This window comes from Homalodisca vitripennis, unplaced genomic scaffold, assembly GCF_021130785.1.
Source record: "Homalodisca vitripennis isolate AUS2020 unplaced genomic scaffold, UT_GWSS_2.1 ScUCBcl_1342;HRSCAF=4835, whole genome shotgun sequence".
NCBI lineage: Eukaryota > Metazoa > Arthropoda > Insecta > Hemiptera > Cicadellidae > Homalodisca > Homalodisca vitripennis.
Window position 1 is genome coordinate 71,911 of NW_025777455.1, and position 21,181 is coordinate 93,091.

At 31.6% G+C, this 21,181-nt stretch overlaps 1 pseudogene; it reads left to right on the top strand.

The window, feature by feature from the left end:
* The first annotated feature begins 6,801 nt into the window (after positions 1-6,801).
* LOC124371381 lies at positions 6,802-20,541 on the top strand (annotated as a pseudogene).
* The last annotated feature ends 640 nt before the right edge of the window (positions 20,542-21,181 follow it).

A 21,181-nucleotide genomic window follows, 5' to 3' on the forward strand; every position in this document is an offset into this window, starting at 1 on the left:
ACACACACACACACACACACACACACACACACACACACACACACACACACACACACACACACACACACACACACACACACACACACACACACACACACACACACACACACACACACACACACACACACACACACACACACACACACACACACACACACACACACACACACACACACACACACACACACACACACACACACACACACACACACACACACACACACACACACACACACACACACAGGAATATTATGAATAAACAAAAAAAGTCTTTGTCAGTTATACATATGAATGGCATTAACACGGAAGTGACAAATAACGAGAAAATGGTGGCAAACTATTTTAATGAATACTTTGCAAATGTTGTGGGCGAACTAAAATATCAAGCTTTCGGTGAGGATTTGATTTTAGACAATGAGTTGGATTTTAAGTTTAATAATGTTCTAAATAATTTTAATGTAAGTCAATCAGATATTAGTGCGGTTCTTATTAACGCAAAAAACAAGAAAAGTTGTGGTATGGACAATATTAGTATTATTAATATTAAGAAAAATAGCAATGTTTTTATTCCACTGCTATACAGCATATTCAATAAGTCGTTGAAACAAGAAAAATTCCCTAACAGTTTTAAAGTAGGTGTAGTGGTGCCGATTTTTTAAAGCCGGAGATAGCAAACTTGTAATGTCGTATCGTCCAATCACGCTAATAAATACAATGGCTAAGCTTTTTGAGATGCTTATAAAAAATTAATTATTACAATTCCTCTTAAATAATAATATATTTTCAAAGAACCAGTATGGATTTTTACCAAACAGGGGAACTGATCTAGCTGTGGAAACGCCATGTCTATACCATTGTGTCATCCATTGAAAAAAGAAATTTAACTCTAGCTTTATATCTGGATTTTCAGAAGGCTTTTGATGTGGTTGATATTGAAATATTGTTAAATAAACTAAAAAAGTATGGAATAAGGGGACCAGCTTTAACTTTATTAAGATCTTTTTGTGCTGGGAGGAAGCAATGTGTGAAGATTCGGCAGGAATATAGCGAATTAATGGAGCTTAATTATGGGGTGGCACAGGGGGGTGTTTTGGGACCATTATTGTTTAACCTGTACATAAATGACTTATTGGAAATGAAGTTAAATTCAGAAATAATTGCTTATGCAGATGATACTACCTTGGTATGTTCAGCCTCAAATCGTTATTCTCTAAAAATGAAAATAAATGAAGACATTAAACAAATTTCCCAATGGCTTATTAGTAACAAATTGTCAATCAATAACTCCAAATCTAAGTGCGTTATATTTTTCGACACTGATATACCTAAGGAAAATTTGAGAAATGAATTTGACTTAATGTGTCACGGACATCAGTGTTTATATAAATGTTCTTGTTCAAAAATTGAAATTGTAGATTCAGTTAAATACTTGGGCTTGTATATTGATGATAAGTTGAAATGGCACCAACATGTGAAATATTTGACGTCAAAGCTAACAAAAATCAATTATTCTCTTTACTTCATCAGGAATTTCTTGAAGAGTGAACATCTGAAACAGCTGTATTTATCATGGGTTGAGAGTACATTAAGATTTGGTATTATACATTTTGGAGGTACGTATCCTACTGTTTTGCAGCCTCTTGTAATGACCCAGAGACTTGTTCTTAGAACAATATACTTTATTAAAAAAAACTGAAAGATTAACTTACTTATTTTTACAAACTAATATTTTAACATTCGAAAAACTATATACATTGTCATGTTTAATGCATGTTCATAAGTTTCTGAGTACCTACGAGATTAAAGAATTCACTGTAAGGACGAGAGCTGCAAATACATTCACTTTAAAACTTGATAATTTTTTTAAAGATATAAGCCGTAGACAGTTATGTTATAAGGGGAAGGAGATTTACAATGGAATGATAAGGAAGTTTGGGAATAGTGTCACCTATGACAGTAAACCGAAATTTAAAATGAAAGCAAAGCAATTTGTAAATGATGGCATTAATGTATAGACATTAAGTAGGAATTTAATTTATATGTATAAGTATTGTTATACTTCTTATTTCCTGTTTTTAATAGTACCTTTTGCTTCACATGTTTGTTATTGTTTATATTTATTTTATATTGTTGTTTATTGTTTATATAATCTATTTTAGTTATTGTTTGTATATTCTATTTTAGTTACTGTTTGTATGTATATTCTATTTCTTGTTGTTCCGTTCTAGTATTGCTTGATACAGTACATTTTGTAGCTGTTGCGGTAACAACTATAACGTTGGTAATGTGTTTATTTTTTATGTTTAATTGTTCTATTTACTTGTTGTTTCATTCAGCTGTTTTGTTTGTCGTTATTTGGGTATTTTTTATTGTTGTTGCTTTCATTATGTTCCGCTGTTATTTGTAACCGAGGAATTGGGATTGGGTAAAATGTGTTCGGGTTTGTGTGCCCAGACCGGTATCCAGCCCTATTGTCTGCTGGAATTTCCTGAATTTTAAGTAATTTTAAGTAATTTGTTTCTTGTTATTTCTATTTATATTTTATTGTTATTTATATACATATATTTATACTTATTTATTTATTTAATAATTCGTATATTTAAATTTCTTATTAGTTGGTCATTGTTATTTTATTTTCTATTACATTTAAATTTAATATTGAATAACATTGGTAATATTAGCGGGTTCATAGTTACACTATGCTATTTGTAATTGCTCATTACAATTTTAAAAAAGATAAAATTAAGAACATTTGTGAATAATGTTAGTTGTATAGAAGAATAGCTACATAGCATAAATCACATGCCAACTGATTGTTTCTTAAGTATGTTTTAGTACAAAAATTTATTCCGCGCGAGTTCAACAGAACTCATGGAATATGTATGTCTTTCTATATTACAAGAAAATAAACGTTTTTGAACTTGAACTTGAACTTGAACACACACACACACACACACACACACACACACACACACACACACACACACACACACACACACACACACACACACACACACACACAAACACACACAAACACACCACACACATATATATTTATTTATATTTATATATTTAAAACTATATTGATAAAAGATAATAAAATTTTGTCTTCAGAATCAAGAAAAATTGGTACGAAACATATTTTAAGAATACAAAAAACGCAATTGCTCCTCCTTAAAAAAATAAATATAATAAATAATAAATTAATGTACTAAAGAGTATTTAGTTTATATCTGTCCCAGATTAGTTTAATATAGCGTTCCTTATATTTACCAAGTATATCCTTTTTAATTGCAAACGTGACAGCAAATTAAACTCGTTTAAAGAAGGCTTTTACAAACGAACTCTTTGCATAGCTTTGACATCAGAGACACCTAGACTAAAAATTAGCTCTACATCTTCCCCAACAGCTATGCAGTATAATTTGGATGAAGAAGTGCTCTAAATGTATTACCAGGTGCACAACTGAGTGATCTACGATGTTTTAGACACGATCCAAAATCACGGAGGAACAACCGAGTTTCTGTACATTACGTAGCTGCGGTGAAAAATGTTCATTCAATGTGAATGATACGTTTAACAATAAGTTAGATACTGCAAGGCGCGAATGGAGGAAGGAAGGAAATTGAGCTATTATTATTATTATTTGCCTTGTATCAACCCATCGCTCCATAGCTATCTTTATATGGTAAACATCATATTTAATCAAAAATATTTAATGTTTTTGGAATGATTATATATAACAAGTGTTATCAGTTGACCAGGTAATTTACATTGAATATCAAAGTTTGGAAGAATATATTTTAAAATAAAAGGTTAATAGAATTTATTGTTTTATTTATAAATGTATAAAAAAGATTTATAGAACAATGCCTAATTGGTTCTTTTTAACAATGAATATAAAACTAGTGTGTTTGTGGCTTACTACAGCTTGAATACTATAGTATATCTTTTCTTTAATTTAGTACCAAACGCGAGTACTTGGAAAGGGCGGGCTGGGTGTGATTTAAATCTCGACTTTTAACACATTCTAGACATTCAGGGCTAAACTATTCCGGACTTTAGATGTGTTACTAAGAAGAGAAAAATTACCGTAGTACAGTGGTCGTTTTTCCTATAATCTTAAACTGTACCAATTTTCAATTTGTGAATGACAGTTTCAAGATAATTTAGACTTGATATATATTGAAATAGATAATTATTTAAAATATAATGAAAACGATAGTTGCTTGTAAATAAATTCCACTATAGTTCAAATATCTAGTGAATTACATACTGTGCGTAATGTATCGAGGCATTTCACAAATATTTATATATTAAGATACATGGTATCTGTATATCGTTTTATGATCATTACCGTGAAAATAAAATTGTGTTTTATGATCTCTCGGTAGCAGTCTTACACACTTGAGCTTAAGTCATCTAAAAACGGTATGTAATATTTGTAAGATCAAGAACTCGTTATCCTAGTTTTTTAATTAATGAACCTTCAAAACAATTTAAGCATCAAAACAAAACTAAAAGAAGACGTTTATTTTTTTTCCCGAATCAATCTGAAACTTAATTAGAGTTTGCAGTCCTTTAGCTGGCTGGATTCACTGATCTGATAATGGCTAGCGCCAGACTCTTAGACGTGCCACTGCGATATCGTTACAATTGCGATATATTATCAAACAATTATTACATGTTAATATGAAATGAAAGGCAGGAAGGTTAGGCATCGATTTTATAGATATTATTAAAGCCACTGACTTTATAGTCATATAATAAAAAAACTACCTTTGGAAAATTACTCGAGAGGCTGGGAAAATGTATTTTCTGTCTGGCTGGCCAGTCGATATTACGAGGCCTGTGGTTTTGAACTTTTGAAACAAGCTTTATTTCTGTATAGGCAACACAAAGTTTGATGTTAGTAGTACATGTCAATCCAACATATGAGGCTTTACGTTGGTTTTTTGGATACCATGATGATAACAAGAAATCTACCAATGAAAACCGATCATGATTTCGTAATTCATAGTGGACTAACAGAAAACTCACATATTGTGATCATAGTTCTACAAGTAAATAATATGTCTGGAAAGCCTCAGTAGTAGAACAGTTACTGGAAGCGGAAATAGTACAATGTTATAAACAGATAAGTCTTTGTCTCGTATAAGTGATAGATTGCTTTTGTTATTGGCAGAGCATTATCTGAGCCTATCGCTCGAGGGGCTATGTAATGTAAATGTGTGATTTAGACATTGAACTATATATGTTAGACGTACACTTGTACGTTTAATAATACTTCGCAATTATGCTAATAATTAAATAACTTCTAGGTGTTTTTTTTTTAACAGGAGGAGAAAGCCGATCTCCTTTTCTGTAAGTCGTGAGTGCAGGAAGTTAAACATACTTCGTTGAAACCTGGAATTAAAATATGGTATATTACATTATGACAAAATATTGTGAAAATGGTTTTCAATCGTTTGCAATTTAAATTGTGTTTTCAAAGCCAAGAGAAAATAAATTCAACTGGATTAAAACTGGCGCAAACTTTACGGTGTTAGATATTTCTTCATAAACAACTGCACCTTCCTTATTTCCACTTATCCAGTTCAGAGCTCCATATATTTTTGACCTTTAACAGTTTTGATTTATTTCTTAAAATCAGAAAATTAAATAATTATAATCGAATAGTGAATAGATTACCTTACTAAAAATAAATAGTTTGAACACCAAATTTTAAAGTAAGTTAGATTAATTTTGGTAGAAAAATGTATACAGCAATTAACCTTAGTGTTTAAATTTTTAATTGAAAATATATTATACATGGGAGAGTACAGTTTTGAAATTCTTTATAGTTTAATAAAGTGTACAACTTTATGTGCTGAATCTGTGTCAACCTCATACCCGTGATATTGTAAAGTACTAACTTATATTTTCTCCATATATCTTAGTGACTGTAAGGAAGAAGAAATTTAAATTAATATCTATATCAGGTTCAATCAGTCGCATCAATTATCCTCGCAGATATTTTGCGCCTGCACTTTAACATAATTTTAAAAAAGTGCAAAATCATAATCATTTATTAATTTACACTTTCCTTTTTTAGCATTTAGAGATCAAACTTAGCCAACATTTAGTAATTTTTTATTAGATTTTGAAGTAAATTTAACATTTTTGTAATGCACAGCTTATGGTAAAAATGTATATAAATCTCTCAAAAGTTTCTTTGAAAATACAGTTCTTCGTCTGAATTCTGGATGCAGGCCATGACATTCTTCTACATACAAATTATTATTTTAAACACATTCACGTAAAAGTTAATTAGTGAGCAAATAACTGTTAATGTCTAAATATTGTGTATTTAACTATAAATAATATATTTTTTATCTGATGTGCTCTGTCTCTTCCATATTGTAACTTGAAAAAGCAACTTATAGAAAATACCTTCAAATCCTAAAAAGTAATCATTTTATTTATTTAGTATATTTATTAGTATTATTTCTTTAGTATAAATAATAATTACATTAAAGTTTCTATGTTATTGGATTTTGATTGAAATTATGGATGGGGATGTTTTCCACTATCCTTTAATGCAGTAATATATAAAAGAGGATGTAAATATAAGTGATATTATATAAAGTGCGCAAACTTAATAGAATATTTATAATAAATTGTAAATTTATTCTTGTTTCAGGTTAGTGACAGATAGTATTGATATACATGGCATGGAAATATGATTAAATATGGTGATCCTTGATACATATGACCCCCAGTGTTGTCTGTATTGAATTGTGTTCAGAATTTCGCTTCTCAATGGAGACCAATGGGACTTTCAACTTCAGCCTAGACGAGGCATACAAAATTCTGGTGGAGCACAGTAGAAGAAACACAAATGTAGACAAGGTAACACCAACTATAAATGTGGACCTCAGTATACTATTGTTGGTTAACCTGTATCAATGTAAAGCTTTTCTTCCTTTTCTAATGAACTAAATTTGGTATGGATATTTCAAAAGACTGCTTTAAATTTGTAAAACCCCCAAAGATTGTTAGTATTTTAACGTTATTTGTTATTTTAACGTTATAATGAATTATTGACATTTGGTTTACAAGATTACTCTATTGTTTATAAAAGTTACTTTAATTTGTTTTATAATTAATTAAAATGTTACTGTGTTAACTAATATGCAAAGTAGCAAGTGATTCGGTCAGTTAAATATGCAATATATTAAGGTCGTTCTATTGCTTTCAAAATAAGTGAGAGAAAAAATTATACTGCCAGTTTAATTGTTAGAGTAGTATTGTTGGATTAGGTTTTCTAACTGTTGTTAAAGTGTATTGTATATACGCATTGTGTATTGTCTTACATTACCTAAAATATCGTAACACTGCTCATAAAAACAATTGAAACTTGTGCTTAAATCCACCACTGCTTCTTTTCGAATTGATCCTCAACCTTACCCAAAGTCAGCAAATATATCATTTCTTTATTTAAATCTCTACATATACTTTCCATTCATGCAATTTTTGTATGGTAGATGCAATGTTTGCCATATTACGCGAAAGTGAGATTTGAAGTGACATATTTAAAGTAAGGGTAAATATATAAAAAAGTATAAATAAAGTTTTAAGTGACTTAAAGTTTATTTTAACATTGAATTCGTTTGTACCAATACTATAGTCGCAAACAATTCTAAACAGTTAAGTTTGGAGATTTAGTAAAATATTTTCTAATAACACATTACATTGTATGTAATATCTTCAGGAAATGTATTATTAAATAATGAGAAAACTAATATCTTAACCAAGGACGAGGTTCACTTAGATAAAAATCTATATTTTAATTATTTGAATTAAATAAAGTAATGTATATATTTTATTTAATTAATTCAATAATTAATGAAATTAAATATTTGATAACGTGCTCGTTAGATGAACAAATGATACCTGTTTTATATATTAATTTATATAGCTTAGCAATGAGCATAATAATTTAATTATATTTTGTTATAAATTCTGTCCATTAACTACTTTGAGTTTAAATAAAGTAAATATAATTAATAAAATATGTCATCTATAATTATTTTACTATTTTTGCACATATGTCAAAAGTAATGACCATTTTCAAATTATTAAAACAAATATATTAAAAGTCTTTATTTTTATGTTAGTGCATATTGTTTGTAGACACAAAAAAATACGTTTCAGTAGAATTTATCCGCTTTGGTGAAACAATAGGTTTGGAAACTAGTAGTGAGGTATTCTGTTCATGGAAGACAATGGAAAATGAGGAACACGTTCCAAACCTGGTGGCCAAACAATCTAAACATGTATAACAGCGATAGTACCGTAGCTTTCCTAAACAGACAATATTGTCTTGTATACTGGACTTACTAGTGCCCTTTATAAACACAGATTTGTAATGAATGCTTCGGCGTTGTGAAACGTGTGACACATTATATGTGTGTAATATAGTTTTGTATGCATAGACATAATAAAGGGTGGTGCATATGTCAGCTTTCCCATGGACTGGAATATTTTGTTTTGATAGGTTGGTAACAATGTTAAGTTGGTAGCTACACGGAGTAGCTCATTGTTGTCTGTTCCAGTGGCTAGTGTAAAGTGACGCTCTTTGCATCTGTTATTTGTTTATGTGTGTTTTAAAATGTTTACAACACAACAACGAGTTTACATCCTTCAGTTGTGGTGGAAACGTAATAAAAATACTGCTATTATAATTGAAGAACTTAGTGGTAAATATCCAGGTGTCGCGAAACTACTCGACAGTATATGCGGAAGTTAAATCAGAAATTTTGAAAACACAGGAAGCGTGTTAAATGCCCCGAAGTGTGGTCGTCCACGATACATTTGATACGAAGAAAACCTGCAGACAGTTGCTCAATATTTTGTAGCCAATCCCGGTAAATCGACTTGTAAGGCATCTGCTGAACTAGAAATATCAAGAAGAAGCGTGCAAAGAATGTTAAAGCAATTAAAATGTAAGCCATACCGGTCATCTGTACTCCAAGCGCTTCATTCCGAAGGTGATTGGACTTATGTGAGAAAATAATTATCCGTTCAGAGGCTGATCAAAAATTTCTTGCGATCAATTCTTTGGTATGATGAGTCATGTTTAAAACTAAATGGACGTGTTAATCGGTATAACTGCATGTTTCTGCTCTGATGTAACTCCGTATAACGTAATCCACGCAAACCTCGATGTGCCTGGTGTTACGGTAAGGGGGGGGGGTTATTTGGAGTATTGCACAGATTGGTCCTTATTTCCTTCAAGGAAATATTAACTCAGAAAGTTAACTAAGGTTGCTGTAAGAAGTAGTAGTTTTTTCGAGCTCAGAAACAATTCTATTTTCAATATTCACTCAATCATCTGGCAACAAGATGGTGCACCAGCATATTTCGGTATCCAAGTTAGAAATCTTTTAAATAACATATTTAATGAATATATTGGTCGCCATGATACAATATATTGGCCTCCGCGCTTTCCAGACCTGGCCCCATCTGATTTTTACTGTGAAGTATTATAAAGGAAACTGTGTATGCTTCAAAACCGCAAAAACGTGACGAAAACAGAAACCTAATTAGAAATGCATTTGAGTTTGTTATAACAACAAAACTATATTGCTAAAAATTTGTAATTCTGTTCTCAGTTGTTGCATTAAGTGTATTCAGAATCAAGGTGGACATTTTGAACAACTGCTATAACATTGTATGGTAATATGTAAGTAATTTCAAATAATGGATGTGTTTTCTTCCTTAAAAGTGTTTTATTTAATTAACCAATAACGCCTGAAACTTCTATTCTGGGAAAAACTGATATATGCGCCACCATGTATGTGCCTTTATGGTTAAGTAGCACATTTAAAAGTTTGAATTTCCTGAAAATATATAATTTTGTAATAGTCAAAGTTTCAAAATAAACCACGACTTTTACCAAAAATAACTTTATCAAGTTTTAGAGAAAATGTAATGATGGATACTTTGACATGAGTTTTACGAGGAATATTCAATATTAATCATACTGAAAATTACAGTATTAACTTATGTGGAAACATAATTTTTATTTATTTGTCAGAATAGTGAGACACTTTTCTTTAATAATAAAAATATTTATTTTTACTCCTTTCACATTATTACTTATATATGTCTTGACCTTATGTAACTGAAACATGTGCTGATAGCTTTATACTCTCTCCTCATATTCGATACTTGGTGGTGAGCTTCGTGGGTGCCCGGAGACCTTAGATGTACAGAGCTCATAATCTCTTCTTCGTGAACCTCACCCTCCAGGCAAGACAGACATCGACATACAAGGCTATGTCCTAAGGCCTTGTCTGTCATCTTTCAGCCTATGCTTTCAACTAAAGATAATTAGCTTTATAACTGTATATAACTTTATAGCTGATAGCCGTCAACTCTCCAGTCATAAAGCTGGGCCTATTCGCCGACTTGGTGGTGTACTTCTTGGTTGCCCGGAGACCTTAAATGCAAATAGCCCGCAATCTGTCCATTGTGAACCTCAAACTCTCAGGCATACCCTTGTGTGTCATTTCATTCTATTCAATATCATACACCTTGTAACACTTGTTACTGTGCTATATCTAGATAACCGAGAATGTGCTGATAGCCGTCTACTCTCTCCTTATAATGCTGGGCTTGTTCGCTAACCTGGTGGTGAGCTTCGTGGTTGCCCGGAGACCTCAGATGCACACAGCTCGTAATCTGTTCATCGTGAACCTCACCCTCTCAGACATGACCTTGTGTGTGATCTGCATGCCTTTTAACGCTACTCAAGATCATCCGTCGCGAGTGGTCCATGGGTGAACTCTTGTGCAAGCTAGTCCCCTGTCTTACAAGGTAATAAACAAGTATTATAAGGAAGAACAATACTATTAGTTAGAAACAAAATTATTCTTCAAATAAGCCAATATTTGCCTTTGCTTTGTAACAAAAATAATGTATAGGATAAAAATATTAAGTTTTGTAACTAACTTATTTTATTTTCCAAGCTGAAATTTTTGACAATTAAAGATATTCAGGAACAACGACATTGTGTTTCAAAATAGTGTAAAACCGGTTTAATAAATACTAATATTTATTTTTAAAACTTTTTACCTTATATTTATGTTTAAATCCCACTAATATTATAAATGCGAAAGTTTGAATGTTTGGATATTTGGATGTTTGTCCTCGAATCACGCTGAAACTGCTATAACGGATTGTGCTGGAATTTGGAACAGGTAAATCTTTTGATCTGAACTAACATTTAGAGTGCTTTTTACCACCCATAACACATTTATTTCACCAAATAAAGTCGAATTGAAATTAAAAAATTAGTTTGTTTAAATTCGGAATGTTATGATAAGAACGAAACGTATTTTGACAGCTGCTGACAGCTATAGTTGAATTTTATCAATAACAAGTAAACAGTGCTTGATCGGTAGTGTAATGCAGATATTAAATAAAACATTAATATATAAATTTTACTCCAGATTGCACCAGTGACGAATTAAAATCATCTAATGCATTAAATATTGTAATAAAACCAACCTTAATGAACAAAGTTATGAATGTTTTCACATAAGTTACTTTAAACTGGCGGGCTTCCTTGACATTATAATATTACATTTTAACTATGGCTAATGGAAAAACAGAGAAATGAATACTAACATGCTTCAACGATTCATTCTTTCCCTGGCTACAGTTCAAAAAAACAAGTGTAACGCAAAATTAAATAACGATTATTTTGGAAAGTTGCAAAATCTTAATAAGAATTTCCCTCTTATGCCGAAAGTACATAGTACGTAGGTAGGGACACTGTCCCCTAGGTCGTAATAGGCTTTTCAGTCCTACTTATGTGTGTATTTTCTTCATCAGGACAAGGTAAACTCAACTATGTCAAAACGATTTTGACCAAAGTAGATTTCCGAGAACTAGATAATCGAACGTATATAAAATTTGATTGAGGCAATATGGCAAGCTAAACTGTGACATAGTAGGTAATTGAATTTAAATGGTCTTAAGTAAGGACTATTTAACCGAAGTAGGCATCTCGGTCCTACGTAAGTATATATATATATATATATATATATATATATATATATATATATATATATATCTTCTTCGTCAGAACAACAAGGCAAACTCTACTATAGTACCGGAAATATCTTAGACCTGAAATATATGGACAAGGACTGGAAATATACGCTTTTTGACCGAAGTAAGTTTCCGAGACCTGTGTGATCTGAGATTTGTGTTTTCTTCATCGGGATGACAATGCAGATTCAGCTGTGACCTTATGTATATAATTAATTAGAACCAGAAATGCTCCTACACGTGCCAAATATGATATAATAATTAAGTTAAACTCTGATACTTTTTGACATTATTTACCACGAACTTAAATAATGTCTACCTGATGTATGCCTACTTACGTTTTAAAATTGTTATAGGACTCTCATCATAATTGCTATTACTAAGTAATATAAGGACTTTTGTTCTAAGATTGCGTGCGAAGCCATGGGTAACAGCTAGTTACAAATATTTAAAAAACCTTATTAATTTTTGGTCAATAAATAAAAATATTTGTTTTTGGACTTTCAAGTATTTTGCAAGTTTAAGTAACTTTTACTAAAAAAAATTAAATTACATTCAATATAACACATATTTGATTAGAGAAAAACTCAGTAATAAACTGAAGAACATTTTTTTACTTGATTTAAAACTTAACTATACAACGTATTGAAAAAACCTGCAAATATAGAAAATGGTATTTACATTTTAGTGTCTTCAAAATGTTATGTTTAAACAAGATCGTTTATAAGAATAAGAATAAAAATAATTTATTCACACAATAGAACTCAAAGGTTTTCTGTGCAAGTCAAAACATCAGTATGAAATAATATTAATTATTAGTTCATAGTATGTGTATCATAATCCAATTTTACATGGTTTCAAAATCATGACTATATACCAGGTTGTTTCACCATTTAAGGGATTATCAAAGATGAGAATAATTGTATTGAGTTCCTTGACAACAAACTGAGGAATATAGAGATTAAACTGTTATAGGTATATAATATATTCATTGTACGTAACGAACGGGTAGTTTGCCTTCTGTATTGTACTACAGTAGCGTTCTATGAAAGCTAAAGTACTATCTGTTTGCCTTCTATTTACCTGAAAGTTAGCAAGTCTATCACTCGATAGCCTGAAAAAATTTAATTTTTATATTTTCTGAATTCTTTTTGTTATAATTAAAACAAAATATGGATTTGAAAGTTTGCATGGAGCATTATTTTTCTATAGGCGACATCAAGCTCAATGAAGTTGTAATGTACCTCCACGGGATTTGTTTGTGAGTTTATTTAATATTTAAACGTTAGATTTATTGATAACCGTGATGATTCTGGAGAAAAACTACAGAAGAAATAATGTTGAAACGGAGTACAGTCAAATAACATTTCACGTGTAATATAGTAACGCATATAGACATTCAGATTTCCATGTAATCTCAGCGAAGACACAACACAAGGTGTGGCTTACTACAACCTTCATAGCTCTGTGTTTGTGTCCAGGAACCATCATACTACTGTCCATAGGTACAATTTCAATAATTTTCTAGAACCGATACTTTAGTATATTACTAATTCATGAAAAAACACCCGTAGTAGAGTGGTTTACTCCTTACATGTTTGGCTGTTATCTCTAGTATAATATAGGTCAATGTTTGTGTTCAGGAACCAACATCCTGGTGTCCGTGGGCACAATTACAATAATAGCCCTGGATAGATACTTCACTATTGTTCATGCACATGATGGAACCAGTCGAACTAGAGTGGTATGCTCCATCGTGTGTGTCTGGCTGCTATCTCTGATAGCGACTCTACCAATATTTTTCTACCAGGTATGATATTATTTTGTAGCTCTATGTCGGTTAAACTTTAAAATAATAAAATATTTCAATTTGAAACATATTTTTTTGAAAATATCTAGATATTTCAGCATAGATTTCAAACCTTCATGAATAGTAACAAAATCAAAGAGCTTGATAGATTTAAATTGATCCAATGAACGAGAGAAAGCGTTATCTAACTATCTGTATAGCCAAGCAAGTAATATTGTCATAACAATTTGTGTGATAATCTGTTGTAGTTTAACTTTTTTCTATAATTTAAGTTCTTAGTGATAGAAATATTTTCAATTGAGTCTTACCTGAACTCTCTAAAGATCACATCCAATGGCGTAGTATAGTGGACGTAGCAGTTATCGCAACATAACCAAAGCAAGCAATGATGAGATTAGCTATTTCTTGGATGGGTAACCGTTGTGAAATCCTGGTCTTACAAGCATACTGAGATAGATGGTTCATAAGGTACTTCTGAGCCTCTTGTTCTTAGGATAAGTGATAGAGATATATTATTATACCAAATATTATCTGTAAAATGAAATACCCAATTTTTATAAAAAAAAACAAACAAATAATAACAATTATTGTTTTAAATTAGGTACTACTATTATTTTACAGAATTGAAAACATTTGTGAATACATTTAAGATTAATGGAGCAGTGTGGTGCGTACTGGCATCTTTGTTATTGACCTATATTCAATTCAGCTGATTATCATCAGAATCAATAACAATATGGCATCTTTTTCTAAGATTATGTTTGTAAACCAGTTAAATGAGATCTGTGTTAGTCTATATATCACGATATGAAATCATAATTTTATTTCCATAATTTAATATTTATTGTCTTTATTATGTCAGTCACTCTAAAAAGTGTCTTCCCCTTTGTGTACCCGTTGGCAGTTTGTCGGAGCTGTTTGAAGGTTTGTAACCCTTCAGGGTGCGGTAGACTGATGAACTCTTGAACTATGTGTCATAACCCGATGACAGTGGATGTTTCGTGGAGTGATGACGACAGTCCATACGTGACACCAACGGTCTACAGATGGACATCGGTCGACCCCCTGGAAGACCTGACCGAGCTAGCTGTTCGAGTTTTTTAGTATGAGCAACGTTGGTGACTTGGCATAATTTTTACTAAAATCACTTATCATACTTACTATCACACCAAGATATGTATCATAGGTGACTGTGCAGTCCAATTTCATTTCTTGGATATCTGTAACTTTTTCATAGTTCACTGTAATATAAATTAAATTAGTTTCGTGATTTGATTTTTATTGCTTCTCTTTAGTTTGAATATGTTACGGCAATAACACTTAGTTGCTTAATATCACATTATAGGTTTATATACTATAACATATCGTAGACAGAGGCATAACTAATTCTTTTTAAACTTTAGAACTCAGATAAAAAAATAATTCCAGCTGCACTATTCTGGTTTGCCTTTACCTATGTAGTTCAACATATTTAGACCTCTGTATTAAATTAGTCTGTATTATTTAACACTAATATGTATTAGTTATTATTTTAGAAACATTTAGTTAAATATGTTACTAATTATACGTTTTATTATATAAAAATTACACAATAATTAAGGTATTAGAAGACATCAGTTGGTTTGGATGACGGTTACACACTGGTGTAATACCCCAATGGTTAGTTAATGACCCCACCCTGGTGCATACTCATTGTACAGAACTAGTAGTGCTAATATATAATGGTTCTGTTTTGGTTTGATTACGGTAGTATTAAAAGCTGTAGTTATACTGATGGTACACACTATCCCAGGACTTAATGAACCCACTCTGGTGCATACTGAGCGTAGAGAGTTAGTAATGCTAATGGATATTAGTTATGTTTGTTTTCATTTCTGCAGTAGTAAAAGCTGTAATTATGATGATGGATATGTTTTTCAGTTGAATTGGTGAATGAGTGCCACTGGATTAAAGTACTGTACGGTAAAGCATGTAAAATAAATTTTAAATAAAATGACCCCCTGTTAATAACCAATTGGGTAAATTTAACGTAATTTGTACAAATGAAATTTTTGCTGTACATGAACTAAAGAAATAAACTTAACTATATCGCTAAGTAGTGTTTTAAATTTTATGTGCGTTGTTTTGAGGATGGAACTATGTTAATTGTGCACAAGAGATATTTCCAGGGCCGTTTTTGTAAGAATTAGTTTGTAAAAGGTTATAATTGTTAAAAATGTATCACGATTCATAAACAAATTGTGATATACCTTTCTTACAGAAATAGTAATTTTTTATAAAGTCATTCGAATATAAATTTATATAAATTACTTTGCAACTATGACAATTTATTTTCCACATTAAAATGTAACGCTTTATAAATAAAAACAAACTAAATTGTTTGAGAACATAATAAGTTTTTTTCGTTTGGAGTACTGTTAGGCAAATGGGAAAAAAATCAAAGTAAAAATATCAATTTCTAATCATTTTTCCTTTGAAAATTTTGCATAATGTTAAACTCAAAATATCGAAATAAAAAATAATAAACGGATAAAAAAATCTTAAAAAAAAGTCACGATATTGGAAAAATATCATTTGGGGAAAACATTCAGGAATTGTATATAGAATTTCTTTTAATTTACATTGTTTTTCTAATATAGAGTGTGTATTCCTAATTTGTAGTGTTTATTAAATTTTGATGCTACTTTTTTATTGTTGCTGTTATAATGGGTTTATCAACGGAGTTGCTAAACACAAATGCCAGATTATCCTTATACATGAACATTGTAGAGTTTTTCAAGTTTCATGAAGTTGTACCCCAACAAGATATATATATATATATAGAACTGGTATTCTTAGCAGTTTTAAAGGCGATGTACTCTATGGCCATATTGCTGGTCCAGGTAGTGATCTGTAAGTCTTTTGATATCTTAATCATTGCAGGTGGTAGAGCCTTTCAAGTTTCAAGAAGTCGTGTTCTACGAGATTTGTATAGAGAGCTGGCCTTCTCAGCAGCTGAAGGTTATGTACTCTGCCGCCATTTTGCTGGTTCAAGCTGTGATCCCCGTGATGGTTGTGGGAGGCGTGCACGCTAGTATCTCCTCACACCTGCACGCGCACGCCAAAACACAACGGGACTCTCGGAGAGCACAGCGAGAGTTAGCCAGGAACAAGCGCACCACTCTGCTACTATCTGGTATGTACGTAGATGCAACTCTATAGGTCTATTCTTCCACTTCCCACTCAACAATATAGAGGAAAAATTAAATATACTTTGTTACTAAGGGATCCTTCGTTATTGTTTTATTCGTAATACGTAATTCATTACTTCAGGTTTCCTTTCAAATCAGTTTCACTTCTAACAATGTAACAATTAATGTGACGTTTTATGTATATAATTTTTGTGATCTAAGTTGATGAAGGATTACTATGCTACGTATAGTTGACTTTAATTGCTGCAGAATAAAGGAAAGAATTATACCTAAAGAAATTGCTTCTACAAACAAATTAGGTGCAAGAGATATTCAAATTCTATTTCATAATAGACAGTCTAATGATTGTAATCAAATTTGTGAGTGGTAGGACTGTATTTATAAAACTTAATTCTACAAGTCATCAATAAATTAATCGTCAATAAATTGAAGGAATATGACATTATCTAATTATTCACATAATTATGGATAAGTGAGAAGTCTATGATCGCTGAATTAATAAGACGTATGCATATTTATATCTTAAATATCATATAAATTATATAATACTTTTATATATAAATATAATTATTTTTGTTAATGAGTATAGCAAATCAACTAACATTATCTCTTTGGATAAAATAAAACTGAAGTGTGATTATATAATTATTAATTCTTGTGTAATAATTTTTAAACTATGAGAAACTTTTGATCATTCATTCGTAAGTTAGAACTTATATAGAAAAAATATTAAGCACCATAGAATTCCACGCTAATGTTAATTGCACAATTAAGTTTTAAACATTATTTAGACCATTAGTTTAAGTATATGTTATAATACTGTATCATAAGAAATTTATATCTAGATTAAAAATCAAAAAGATCCTAAAAGATTCAATAAAACCAGCAACTCATTGTCTTGCAGGAATGAGTGAATCCTTTGAAATGGAGTAGAGCGAGTTATTCTAATTAATATAATCTTACATCGTTTTGCCTGTTAGCTGGTATTAATGAACTAGCGTCCATTGTGACAAAGGATCGGACAATAGGATTACTTACAATCAAGAAGCGTTTCCATAAATCTTCAATAACTGAATTTCATCCTTACATTAAAATGCACTATGTAAGGAATTTGGTTTGAGTTTACGCAGAAATTATAAATGTTATAAAACTGCCTTAATATAGATCTGAAATGTAAGGATCACATTATGGCAAGTTAAAGTTTAAAATAATTTAAAATATACAACGACAGATACCAGTACTGATAACTTTCGTTGGAAATAAAATACCACATTTATCTTAAAAAACAATATATGAAACTGGTTTATACTTAAATGCTCTTTAAGATGTGTTCAAATAAGAATCAGCATTGCAAATAAACTTTTATGTTTAAAGTATTTAAGGAGACGACATTGCTGGCAAGTGAACCGATAGACACAACGCTCTCACGGTTTTGGAATATAAACTGCTGAAGTTATAAGGTTTCTTATAACATTTTTATTTTGTTGATATCATCTTTGTTTAAAAAGTTGGCTAAATTTGCTTCAGTCAAAAGGGTTTTCACGGCCTTAAATGTCAGTAAAGACGATCCATTATCCATTACTGGAAATTCGATTTTATTACTCGAGTAGTTATGTTCGCTTCCCATAAACAATGTCATATGTCATGTCCTTTGTGTTTAGTGTTGCTTAGTAAAACCTGTTAACTTATTTAAGATATTCTAAATATGCCATCTATTACTATTGTCATAAAGACAGCTAAACAAAAGAGGGCATTTTCTAGAATATTTAGTAACTATATTTAGTACAACTATCCACCTTGCTTGAATTAAGTGTTGATAATGAACGAAGTCTACCATTCATATTCTAATAAAAGAAGTCTAAGTTAATATAATTAAATATAATCTCTGTTTATCCTTTCATTACGTGTCAATACATTACCTACAATAATTAAGATCCAGTCACATTTGGCCATGTAGTGAGTGCTATTATGAATTAACAAATTAAAAAAGGACATTACATGTCAATAAGATCAGTGGGCTTTGAAAGGGCCGGACCTTTATCGTGATTGGTTGAAGCTCAACCAATTGATTAACTTGAGCAATCAGCAACCAATATGGTCTCCCCAGGAGCGTTCAATTCAGGCTGATTTGTCCTTGCCAGTTGAACCTTTACTGTATTGGTTTTCGCTTAAATTTCGGTACATCACTGGAGATCCAGGAGTGACACACCACTAACAGCAAATGTCACGATAATGTATCTTTTTTATAGGTCTAGTTGGCTATGGAGGATGAAAATTGGGAGTGGACTTCCTTAATATTTTCAAAGACTAAACAGGTGGGGGTATGGTTTCTCTTGTCCGCTTTCCACTTCAATAGGATGGTTTAAACCTAACTTCCCCTTCATCCACGGAATCAAGACTGAGACATTGACTCTTTATCCCATTTTAATCTTTAGATCAATATTCGGTCTCTGCCCCTGATTGTCGAGGATTATCCTAATTCAAATGAGGAGTTTTCCTCATCTTCTTGTCCTAGATGAAAGTAATTTATTGGTTAAGATTTCAGGTAAACACTTCACTTCACTGGGCATAAGCAGAAATGAGCCTCATGTTCTCAGAAAAATATATAAGGGGACCTACCAGGTGTGTAGCACCAGGCCATGAAATGGGATTAAATTAAGCTCGAACACACAATATGGCTTTTTTAATTACAGGCTTGCCAGTTTTAAATATTATGATGGTGTCTTCTTCGTGTAAGTTCTTGGTGCTTTTAATTATTTCACTTACTTCAAACTTTGGATTATTGAGTGGCAATGATTAGAAGTAGCTTTTGTAATTAATCGAGTTATACTGCATAATTGGTTTTTAACTATTTTATGATTAAATTCGTCCTAACAGTGGTGTTTATAATGATGATATACTATGTTTAACACAACCCTTATAGACTAAACGAAAAACTACATATGTTGAAATTTCTTAAATTTAAGTGTTCTACATTGGAATTTATATTTAATTTCCACGAACAGATAAGTCCACAATCCTTTATCCATTGAGGTTATGATATATTTTCTGACTAATATATATATATATTAAATTCAGGAAAAAGGACATGAATAATTACTTTTAAAGATTATTTATGACTTGTTATGAGTTCAAGATACGAATAATACGGATTTTGATGGTTTAGTATGTGCCTTTTGATTTTAGTATAGCTAACTACGTTTTACTAATAAGCTCGTACTATTGCGCTTATTACATTTTTTAAAAACATGATGTTAGTAGAACATTTTCTCAGATTACTGAATAATTAATAAAAACAGGTTTAAAAAGTATACATCTTTGTGATTACATAAAATAAAATTAATATAAATGTAACCCTAATTTATTTACATTGCAGTAGTGGCTATACTGTTCGCAATCAGCTGGCTTCCGCTGGGTAATTTTCTCGCTCGTCTCTAGGTAGAGTTGTGGCTCACACCTTGATAGCTCCCAGTTCCACTGTAACTTGACCTTGGCAGGTGTGTTCACGTGGATCGCCCATGTCCTCCGCGGTCTCCAACCCCGGTCATGTACGGCTGGATGAACTCCAACATCCGCCAGGTAGCTGATGCAACTACTTAACCCTTCAAGCGGCGGCGCCCCTGTGTGGAAGAGGCTACGACTCGCACCGGCCCTCCACACACAATAACTGCCGCAAGGAGAGCGTTACTCTTCTGGTCCCAACAAACGGAGATAAAACAGCCTCCTCCCTCCAACAATGTTCTTACTGAGGTTTAGGCTACTATATAATACCCAACATTACTGTTACACAACATGGATTCCCATTCATCAAATTGCATCAAGATCAAATGAAGAGATATAAGTCTGCTTTATTGACAACAGTGAACGTACATCCATTACCTACCTATAATTTCCGTCCTCATTTTCAACTTATGGCTTAACCAAGAAAACAACCTGTGTGCATGGGACATTGCTCACTCACGCCTCAATCCCTCCCCCCCCAAAATTTTGTGTCTGGCAGAAAGTAAATCTGGTTTTTCTGAAACAGGGAAATACAGCACGGCATCATCAGTATTAGTTTAATTGAGATTTGAACTTT